We start from the raw sequence: 7,392 nt of genomic DNA, 5'->3' as shown, positions 1-7,392 counted from the left end.
CTTGAACTTAACAAGGTCCCCTGCAGAATAGAATGTTCTGGCTCCTTTTAGAACATCCTATGTTTTAAGAGCTTCTCCCCGTGCTGGAGAGATGACTCAGTGGTTAAGAGCACTGACTGCTCTTCCAGAGGTTCTGAGTTCAATTCTCAGCAACCACGTGGTGGCTTACAACCATCTGTAATGGAATCCAATGTCCTCTTCTGGTGTGTCTGGGGACATCGACAGTGTACTCATACACATAAAGTAAATAAATAAATCTTTAAAAAAAAAAAAGAGCTCCTCCCCAAGTAGGAAGACTGTCTGGGAAGAAATTGCTGCACACGAGCTCTCAAACCTGTTCCCAGTCTTGGGAGTGCCTTTCCTTTCCCTAATAAACTGTTCCTGTTTCTATTTCTAACATTTGTCCCTGGTGAGATTTGTGGCCCTGGAATATAAGAAACTGAAAATTTCACCATGAGCCCTCCAAACTCAGATTTGTGCCTATAACAAAAGGCCACTATCACGTGCTAGACTATATTTCATTAAAATATTACTTCCAACATAAATCAAATCCCTTGATTTGAAAATATATCAAGTATTTGTTAGGACCTAGCAACTGAGGCACTAGACCTAATAGGAAGCAGAAAGAAGAGAAGAGAAATCCTCTCACGGCATCCGAACTGTAACGAGTTCTCTCTACCATCACCTGTAGAGAGAGCACAGGCAGAGCTGGGAAGGAAATGGCAGATTTGGAAGAGTTGTTGGCAGAAAAGAAAGGGTGTCACTGAGAGGGTTGCCAAGCAACAGCAGACTCAGAAGCTGAGAGGTTGATGAGTGGGCCTTACACTGGAGCTTGTTCATGTTTGTAGAATCATCCTGTGGTTCTTGGTGCTTCTGGGGCATGGCACTGGCAGATGCTCTAGAGAGACACCTCCGCACTGCACTGGGCACTACTCTCAAACCAGATGGGATTGTTTCTTTCCTAAATAATCCAATGTCTCTCTGCTGCCTACAAAATAAACCAAAGTCCTATTAGTACGGCACAGAAGGCATTACAAAAATAAAGTTCTTTTTTCCAACGTTCTGCAAGCAACAATGCTCATTATAGAAAATCTGGAAAGCATACGGGAAAGAAAATGAAAAGTAAACATTCCCCGTAGTCTTAGCACCAAACATCGCTGTAGCTGATATGGTTCCATTTTCTCCTTCTGTGTGTCTGGGATTATGCCACCTAGCCTTGCTCAAGGAACCAGGCAGTGTCTGGAAGCAATAGAACTTCACCAGGAGAAGAGGACAGGCTCCCTTATTGGAGAAAGTCAGCCTCCAAAGACCTTTGTAATATAGCTACAATCTTTGGTTTAATTTCACCTCTAGCCAACATGTGGCCTTAAACACAGTACAAGATACATCGCCTGCTCAAGCTACCTCAAGCCAGAACTAAAACAGCGTTGGATTCTGCATTGGTTTTTGTTTGTTCTCAGAACTAGTCCTGCTTCCCTCAGGACCCAGCTTGAAAGGTAGCTACCAAGGCTCCGCAATTCTGACCCATTCTGTCCTCTCAAGGTGCATCTACTATCTCTCCTATTCTGGCCACTGTCCAAAGGACACAATAACCACGAGACTGAAGGTCTCACTACCCAAAAACAAAAGACTATGGGACTTTATCCTAACCTTGTGACTATTTTGTAAATTCCATACATCCCTCCATGGAAGGTATTATATGCATCACATACATTAGTAAGTTATGTCCTATCTTGTGCCATAAATTATTTGAGAAAGTATATAAAGAATCAAGGCATAGTGGTGTATACATGTCAAATACCAGCATTTGGGAGATGGAGGCAGGAAGATCAGGGTTCAAGGACATCCTCAGCTCTCTGAGTGTGAGCCTGTGAGAAGCCTGGGGTGAGGAGTGAGAGAGGAGGAGAAGAAGAAAGGAAGGAAGGGTAGGAGGCTGGGTTGGGAGAGGGGGAAAGGGAGAAGTAGGAAGAATGGGGAGGGAGGAAAAGCACCAAGATAGGTGTATTAAAAGGAAGAAAATAGAGAGGTGACCAAGTGAAAATGCAAAGTCAATTATAATTGCATATGATGGCTACCACAAGGCTTGGATCAGCCAAATTGAGTGGGCCTCGTCCAGAACACACAACTCCCGTCCATGGCTGGACTTGGGTGTGAGTGGGGTTGTGGGGCAGGGGCAGGCAGGAAAGCATACTCAATTACCCAGTCTTTCTTGGAATCGAGGTTAAATGGAGATTTCTCCCCAGTACAGAAGATTTTGTGTGGCTTGTCAAGAAACTGTAGCTAAGTTTGGCAGTGAAAATGGTGTATTACTGTTCCCAGTGGTTCTGTAGAAGGGTTTGGCTGGAGGTCTTCCTGTGGAGTAGATGTGGAAGGTGGCAATGTTGTCAGGTGTTTTCTCTTGAAAGTATGGTGTCTGAGCTGGGACAGCTGGAGGATGTGACTATTTTATAGCATCTCTCTGCACATACACTGTGCATCTGAATAGCTTGAGTTTCTTCACATTATAGCAGCTGGCTTTCCTCATAGGAAACATAACAACAAAAGAGTCAGGAGGAAGTTACCTAAGACCTAAGCTTGGAGGTTTCCCAGAATCACTTGTACCATGCTCTATATTAATCAGAGTAGCCATGGGTAGACATGGAAGTGTAGCTCAGTGGTAGAGTGCTTGCCTAGCAAGCAGAAGTTCCTGGATTCAATTCTCAGCACTGGAAAATAAGCAAACAGAAAGAGAATGAGAACACTGACAGTGCTCTTAGTGATAATTAGCTGGACGTGGTAACGTGCATGTGATCCCAGTACTCAGGAAATGGAGGCAGGAAGATTGCAAATCAGAAGCTAGGCTCAGTTAAATAGTGAGTTCTATACCTGCCTGGGGCTACATAGGAAGACAGCCACAGGCAAACCAAGTCTCCAGTGGGTCAAGGACTAGAATAAACCTCCCAGTGAGGAAATGAGCTGTGCTGGGACAGAGGGAACCGTGGACTATCTGGCCACTTTGTGCAACCCTGTGTCTTTTCTCTTTTCTCAGACTAATCTTTGACAATTCATTCCTAGATATTCACTTTCAGTTGACAAATAGTCATTGGGAAAATCAGTAGAGTGTGGTGGTGGCTTGATCAAGGGAGAATCGAGACTTTTCTACTTACTGATGTTATAACCTTAGAAATTAGTTGACGTGGCTATGACAGTTTCTTTATCTACAAAGGGAGAAAATCATAGTGCTTGCTTCATAAAGCTGGTTGGGCAAACAAACTAAGTCAGCCCCCGTGAAGCACCTGTATTAATATAGCATACGCAAGCACAGTAATTACTCCGAAGTGTTCATTTCTGTAATCATTGCTAGCCCACTGTAGTCATTACACAGGAGGAACTATGATTTGCAAACAGAGCACAAAGCATGTGTGCAAAGAATTTTCTCAAAACAGATAAACCCGCTGTGGTCTGTGTCTGTCTGATGTCAACTCACAAGTTTAAAAAGAAGACAGTAATGGACCCATGGCAAACCGTCTCTCAATGCCAGGATCTTGACCCTGTGCACATATTTTTTTTTTGATTCTGATCCTTACAGGCCTCAGTACAGCAGGCAGGGCAGCCCTATGTCCAGGTTCTTCCAGCTTATAACTACAGAATTAGGGTCTGAACCCACGTTCTTGGTCACTGGTTGGCTTACCAAAGGTTAACAGGAAATATTTGTTTTCTTTTGTTCCCACCCCCACCATCATTCTGCTCTTTTTGAGACAGGGTCTCATATAGTTCAAGTTGTCCTCAAACTTGCTTATATGAATCTAAGTGGCCTTGACTCTCCTGCCTTTAACCCCTGAATGCTAGGATACAAATGTATGACCAGTTTGTGTGTTCAGAGGATAGAACCCAGGGTTTTATGCATGGTAGGCATGTAGTGCTTCAACTCAGTTACATCCTTAGCCTTAAAGGAATTCTTCGTGACCCTTTTATTATGTATTGGAAATTGGTCACATGGTGCTGGAGAGTTTGATCATCCTTTGATTCTGACCAGTCAACAAGGCATTTTCTTCCAGGAGGTGTTGCTAGACCTTATTCAAATGGGAAAGCCGGCTTCAGAGAAGTGGGTTTTCTTGCCCTGCAAATGAGGATTCCATTCCATGTCTATCCCACTCTCTCCTGCTGGGTTACTCTACGGAAGCAAACCTGTCTATGAAGTTTATCCATGAGAATGGGGCTTGTACAGATAATGAAATGGGGACCAAGAGATTAGCAGAATGTGCACAGCAGAAATACCACAAGGATGAGGGAGAAGCAGGTTGTACATCTAGGGGTTACTGAGAGCATCCATATTCCTATTCACTGGAGACCATGGTCGGGAAGAATGCCCTAGACAAAGGCCTGTAGAAGCAGGTATGTGGAAGAATAAGGTGCTGTGTCCAGGGAAAAGGATGCCCCTCCTGAGGACCACAGAGTGCTGTGTAGCTGTGAGACACAAGGAAAATGTCCATGGGTAGTTGATGAGGGCAGAAGTAGAAACACTGGGGAAATGAGGCAACAGAGAACTCTGAGGTCAGGCCTTTAAATAAGGATGTCATCATCAGAGAAGGAAGGAGAGGGAGGGAACAGACTAGTTGCAAAGCTGTCCCTCCCAAAACACCAAAGTGCATGCTCAGGTTCTTCAGAGAATCAGACCAACAGGTCAGATGATGTGAGATGGGTGAGTGGAAATGGACTGTGGGGATCAGCTGAGACATCCCATGACCTGCTGGCTGATAGCTAGTGATGTCATTCAGTCCAGAGGTCTGAACCCAGTCTGAGGACAAAGTCTGAGGCTAGGAGAGGTTTGTGGGGTGAGGTTGCCTGTGGGAGGGGCTTTGGCCTCCATAATTTTGTTCTATTCAGGTCCTCAAAGGATTGAATGATCCTACACTGCCTACGTTTTCTTTACTAATGGCGAATGATAGAACTGACAGACAGACAGACACAGACAGACACACACACACACGAGAAAGACAGAGACACAGAGGTAGATAGATAGATAGATAGATAGATAGATAGATAGATAGATAGATAGATAGACAGACAGACAGACAGATAGACAGAGAGAGACAGAGGCCTTTGAGGGAAGGCCATGGGCTATTTTATTAAATTTTTAAAAATTTTTTTAAAAATTATATTTTATTTACTTCACGTGTGTGGGTATGAGTGTGCACATGCCATGGTACACACCATGGAGGTCAGAGAACAACTCTGGGGACTTGGTTTTCTCAATCCCCTTTCACCACATGGAACACAGAGATGGAAAGCAAATTGTCAGGCTTGGCCACAAGACAATCTTCACCTTTGCCCACTGAATTATCCTGACTGCCCCTCTTGGTCATTTGTATTTTTTGCAGAAATCACTACATAGGTCTTGGTAATCTACGTTTTGTTCTTGTGCCAATAGAAAAATGCCTTTTCTTTGAACTGCTGTTGTTTAGTTTTGCTCTTCCTTCTCTTTAAAGAGGAGAACATGAGCACAATACCCCACTACCAGAAATGTATGCAGTTGAATTTCCTGTATGTGAGAAAATCTCAGGGTTAGCACATCAGACTGCAGGAGATGGGCCTTACCCTGAGAAAGCTGTCTGCTTGGTCTGACCATCTCCCTCTCAGGTGAGCATTAATGATTGGTTTGTAAGGCAGAGCCTTGCTCTGTAGCCCACACTGGCTTTGAACTTTTGATCTTCCTGCCACAGTCTTCTCACTGATGGGTTTAGGATATCAATTTCATATATTAAATAAACTTAATTGACAGGAAAACGTCTTTATTTTTGAAATATGTTTGACATGAACTTTTTTTCATTCTAAAACTAAGAAAATTTTAAAACATATAGAATACACACATACATCAACAACAGGCACAATCAAACAAAACCAAACCTCCCATAATCCCATTGGCATTTTGTTTTGCTTCTTCAAAACTAGGCACTGGACCTAGGCCTGGACTCCTGTGCATGCTTGGCAAGCCTCCTACCACTGAGCCACATCCATCCCCAGCCTCTCTGCTCATTCTTTTGAGACAAGGTGTCACTCTGTAATCCAGGCAGACTTTGAACTTGAGCTCTTCCTGCCTCTGCCACCCAAGAAGCAGAGCTTGCAGGTGTGTGTTTGAAGCCTGGCCATGTTACACTTAGGTATAACTTTTTTTCTGTCTGGATTTATAGCGAATTTTAGTCCTGCTTGGGCTCCATAGTGAAGTCATGTTGGTCTACAAAGAATATCACTCACCACACAGAATATCTTCCTGTGGTTTTATGGCTCGATTCTACCTCCAGTCCATTTATGAAGGAATAGTCTCTTGCTCCATTTTCTGTTTGAAGCCTTCCATTCATTTGAAGTACGTTGCCACAGGCACTGAGTGCTGAAAATCTCTGTGCATTGTTTCTTTTGACCAAATTCCACCCTGATAACTGAATTATAAATCCGGTATATTTTTAAGCATCTTGATATATATCATTTCTGTCCAGAAACTAATTCCAATTAATACATTTTTGCAGGAAAAAATGAGTGTAATCACATCCCCTTACCACACCCAGCAGAGTACTCTTCATCTTATTGGCAGTTTTTGAGCTGATTATGGATAAAATAAATTTATTAAAATAATTTTGTTCCATTTATTTTGTGTGTAGGAAGTAGAAGTATGCCACTGTGCAGCTGCACATGGGGACCATAGATTACTTGCAGAACTGAATCCTCTCCTTCTACCATGAGGGTCCTGGAAATTGAACACTGGTTGTCAGGCTTGGCAGCAAGCCCCTTTATATAATGAACTATCTCACCAGCCCCCCAGACGCATTTTTAAGTTATGTTTTTGAAACCCATGATTCTAAATTTTTTCAGTATGTATTAGGTCATTCTATACTTTTGTTTGTTTATTTGCTTGCTGTGTCTGTGTGTGTGCAAGAGAGAGAGAGAGAGAGAGAGAGAGAGAGAGAGAGAGAGAGAGGCAGAGAGAGGGGGTGGAGAGAGAACGTTTCTCTGTTCAGCCCAAGTTGTCTTGGAACTTTCTTTGTAGATCAACATGATTTCACTATGGAGCACAAGTGGGACTAAAATTCCCTATGCAAATCAGGTTGGCCTCAAACTTGGGGCAGCCTCTGAATCCTCTGCCTTGGTCTCCTGAGTACCAGAAATTTTTGTACTTTTTAAAACAAAATGCTGTCAATCAGCCTATTTTCTTCCCACTGAGTAAAGAAGTGTGTGTGTGTGTGTGTGTGTGTGTGTGTTGTGTGTGTTGTTTGAGGAGGTACCAAAGATTGGTATGGATTATCTTCTATCTCCCTCTACCTTCTCTTTGGAGACCAGGTCTCTTGCTGAACCTGGAGCTCACTGTTTCATCTAGACTGGCTGCCCAGCAAGCCCGCATCTGCCTGTCTCTGCCCACCC

At 43.3% G+C, this 7,392-nt stretch overlaps 1 non-coding gene across 1 annotated transcript; it reads right to left on the bottom strand.

Moving 5' to 3' along the window:
• Window positions 1–5,467: 5,467 nt before the first annotated feature.
• On the bottom strand, window positions 5,468–5,627 carry LOC116104141. The gene has a single exon (XR_004123701.1). It is a non-coding gene; the product is annotated as a U1 spliceosomal RNA (small nuclear RNA).
• Window positions 5,628–7,392: the final 1,765 nt, after the last annotated feature.

The sequence above is a fragment of the Mastomys coucha genome, unplaced genomic scaffold, assembly GCF_008632895.1.
Source record: "Mastomys coucha isolate ucsf_1 unplaced genomic scaffold, UCSF_Mcou_1 pScaffold21, whole genome shotgun sequence".
Lineage (NCBI taxonomy): Eukaryota > Metazoa > Chordata > Mammalia > Rodentia > Muridae > Mastomys > Mastomys coucha.
This window is presented reverse-complemented; position numbering and strand designations above follow the sequence as displayed.